General features: G+C 36.6%; 1 protein-coding gene across 1 annotated transcript in view; it reads right to left on the minus strand.

Moving 5' to 3' along the window:
• Nucleotides 1-761, minus strand: part of ABCA6 (ATP binding cassette subfamily A member 6) — a 70811-nt gene extending 70050 nt beyond the window's left edge. The window contains exon 1 of the mRNA XM_021678446.2: nt 564-761. The gene's annotated coding sequence lies outside the window, so the exon portion shown is untranslated. The remainder of the gene's footprint in view (nt 1-563) is intronic.
• Between the last annotated feature and the right edge of the window lie 3093 nt (nt 762-3854).

Consider the following 3854-nt stretch of genomic DNA (forward strand, 5'->3'; position numbering starts at 1 on the left):
GAAGGAAGGAAGGAAGGAAGGAAGGAAGGAAGGAAGGAAGGAAGGAAAGGAAGGAAGGAAGGAAGGAAGGAAGGAAGGAAGGAAGGAAGGAAGAAAGAAAGAGAAAGAAAGAAAAGAAAGAAAGAAAGAAAGAAAGAAAGAAAGAAAGAAAAAGAAAAAGAAAAAGAAAGAGAAAGAAAGAAAGAAAAAGAAAGAAAGAAAGAAAGAGAAAGAAAGAAAGAAAAAGACATCACATGGAAAGTAATTTTGCCCAAATGTTTGCAAATAAGCCGAGAAATTTTTTTTCAGTTTTTCTAATCTCAGAATTAAATTATTTTCTATTTGCATAACAAAATATTCAGACAATTTTCCCTCAGCTAGTACAGAAGCAAATTTTACTACTTTCCTATATTCTACTGTTGTATCTACAAAATAAAAGTTGGTTGGGAATAAAAAGAAAAAGTTTGTCATTAGGTCTTCAATATAATACATATGAGTATTTAGAAACATCTGAAAAATAGATGATTTTTAGCAGTGTCCACCCACATACTTGGCATAGCACAACAAAACGGAGCATTACTTACTGTCAGAAAAATTAGGAAAGTACTCTGGAAACACTGTCAACGTACAGTTCTCTTTTTGTGTACAGCAACAATTAAAATTTCCTTATTGCTACTTCTTCATTTATTCCTTAAATGGGCGCCTAACCCAGGCTGCTTTCTGAAAGGGGGTGTAGTCAGATCAAGCTGCACATGATGAACTTGTTTTGTTTTCTGCCTTTTCTTCCCTAAGCCAATTATTGGTAGGGAAATGATGGTTCAGTGGTTGGTTGGGAATAAAACAAACCCTGTGTTTGTGCACTTGGCCTTTCAACTTCAGGGATAAGGGGTAAAATGGTAAACAAGGAAAATGGGACTAGCCTGTCGGACATGATGAGACCAAGATGGGGAAAGTGCAATAAACAAGTAAAAACAATCACTAACCAAACAAAGTAGTTAAATGTGTATGAGAAATCTTTAGCTATTTTTTTTCCCTACTAACGCCTAAACACAACTGCCAATGATCTATTTGACTAATTGGTACTGAATGGGCAGAATGTGCTGAAGCTGAATTTTTTTTTTCCTGATAAAGCTAAGCAACCCATAGTCTGCCTCACAGAAACACTTAATTTGGACAAATGAATAATTATGAACAAATTCCTTTCTCTGTTCTGTTCATAGGGGATGCAGAATTTCAAAAGGCGTATAAACAAGATAAAAGTAAGCAGATTGCCAAGGACTAAAAAACTATATAAAAAGACTCAGGTCAATTTTTTGTGCATGAAGCCTGGGAAAAAAATAAAATTTATTCGCATAGTCTATCTCTCTCTGTAAAGAATTGCAAACTTTTCTTGACCTGCCAAAGTAAATGGCAAAACAGGAAGCCAAAGTCCATGAATTGGGAAATCTCAAATATTTGACATGGCTCCCAAACCACAGATGTTAATAATCATAAAGCTGAGAGTTGTTCTGGAAAAGAAAAAGATAATTTTTAAAAAATTAAGCCATGGTATTACATATGTATATTTCTCTCCTTGGTAATTAGTTCTATTTTTAAAGAGTCAACAGTGAAATATTACATGTCTTTTACATTAAAAATTGGCAAAAAGCAAAGGTAATAAAGATGTCCTAAAGGTCTCATGGCGGGGGGCGGGGGGAAGGTCAGAAACACTGTTAAAATTTTGTATCAATAATAGGTCAATGATCCAAACAAAAATTCTGCTTCTTTTAAATCACCTGGAACATAGTTCAGGTTTTTATTAATTTTGTTGTTGTTTTAGACCCTATGTACTCCATTTTAGAAATCTATCTTAGGCATTTTCACTTTGCTTACAATTGCATTAAAATTCACAACTACAATATCAATAATTATTTAGATTATATTTTATTAGTTTTACTTCTTAGCATTGTTTCTTTTTTTTTTTTTAAGATTTTATTTATTTATTTGAGAGAGAGAGACACAGCGAGAGAGGGAACACAAGCAGGGGGAGTGGGAGAGGGAGAAGCAGGCTTCCTGCGGAGCAGGGAGCCCGATGCGAGGCTCGATCCCAGGACCCTGGGATCATGACCTGAGCCGAAGGCAGATGCTTAACGACTGAGCCACCCAGGCGCCCCCAGCATTGTTTCTTATATAGGCTTTTTGTTCCTCTTTCTTATTTACTCTGACTTGTTTTTACTTGGTAGGTCATTTTCTTTATTTAAGTCTGAAGATTCCCCGTAAACGGTAACCTAACCTAATACAATGAAGTACCCACCCAAACTCTATCTAGAAGTACATTGAAATGGTGGATAAAATATATCAAAAAAAAAAAAAAAGAAGTTCAAATATATAACCAAATCTTAAAAAGAAATAAAACAGTAAAGAAAAGAAACCAAGAATCAATGTAAGAAATAAAGAGAAAGGAAGGAACATCCTCAGGTATTAAAAATGAAAAGAGAAATTAAAGCCAGAACTATGAATGGTATGTCAGCAATCCAACTGTCCAAAGAGGTGTTTCAATAACATTGTGACCTAGACTTGATGGGTTATGAAGCTGGATTTCCTATCTCTGCATGAATCCAGCAGATTCACAGGACTGCTCAGTGCTAGGAATAGAAACTAGTAAAACCACTGACTACCCCAAGAAAGGGTAAGGATGTGTATTCTTTGCCCAATCTCTGGGTTAAAAAATATAATATCCTCCATAGAAAATGAAAAGCCCAAGCATATGTAGAACATGCCAGATACAAGACATAGGAGAAGGATCTTAATTTCTTCTCCCAGCATAGTAACATGTCTAGAAACACAGCAAATATCATAGCAGTTAGTTGCAATCTGGAGCCAGACTTGGGTTTGAATTCTAGCTCTGCCATGTATTAGCTGCATGACTTTGCACAATCTATTTAAAACTCCCCACCTTAAAATGGAGATATAATTGTATATGTATGTATGGTTACTGTGGAGATTAAATCCATTAATATAAATAAAGTTCACAAAACAATGCCTGGAAAATCATAAAAACTCAAAAAATGTTACTTGTTCTTGATAATCCTACTCCTCCTATTCTTCTTCCTCCTTCCCCTTTTCTTCCTCCTCCTCTTACTATTACTATTAATCTGGATCCCCACAAAGAAGATGCAAATCATTCTACACAGATATGCTCAGGATGCAGGGCACAAGACAACAGAGTTAAAGACATATTCCTCCCAGCAGCTAAACTCATAATCAAAGTCCACCATGAAATGGGGCACCTGGGTGGCTCAGTCAGCTAAGCATCTGCCTTCAGCTAAGGTCCTGATTCCAGGGTCCTGGGATTGAGCCCCCTGTTAGTCTCCCTGCTCAGCCAGGAAGTCCGCTTCTCCCTCTGCCCCTCCCCCTACTTGTGCTCTCTTGTGCTCTCTCTCTCAAATAAATAAAATCTTTTAAAAAAATTCCCATCATGAAAGAGAATCAGCAGGTGAACAAAATGAGACTATTAGTATTAAGAAGTAATATAAGTTAGTTAAAACAGGAAGCACTGACAAGGAAGACTAATAGGAAAATAACCCATTAGAGCTCATAGATATTTTTTTTTTTACTTATTTTATTTTTATTATGTTAATCCCCATACATTACATCATTAGTTTTAGATGAAGTGTTCCATGATTCATTGTTTGTGCATAACACCCAGTGCCCCATGCAGAACGTGCCCTCCTCAATACCCACCACCAGGCTAACCCATCCTCCCACCCCCCACCCCTCTAGAACCCTCAGTTTGTTTTTCAGAGTCCATCGTCTCTCATGGTTCGTCTACCCCTCCGATTTCCCCCGCTTCATTCTTCCCCTCCCGCTACCTTCTTCTTCTTCTTTTTTTTTTT

The sequence above is a fragment of the Neomonachus schauinslandi genome, chromosome 15 (assembly GCF_002201575.2).
Source record: "Neomonachus schauinslandi chromosome 15, ASM220157v2, whole genome shotgun sequence".
Lineage (NCBI taxonomy): Eukaryota > Metazoa > Chordata > Mammalia > Carnivora > Phocidae > Neomonachus > Neomonachus schauinslandi.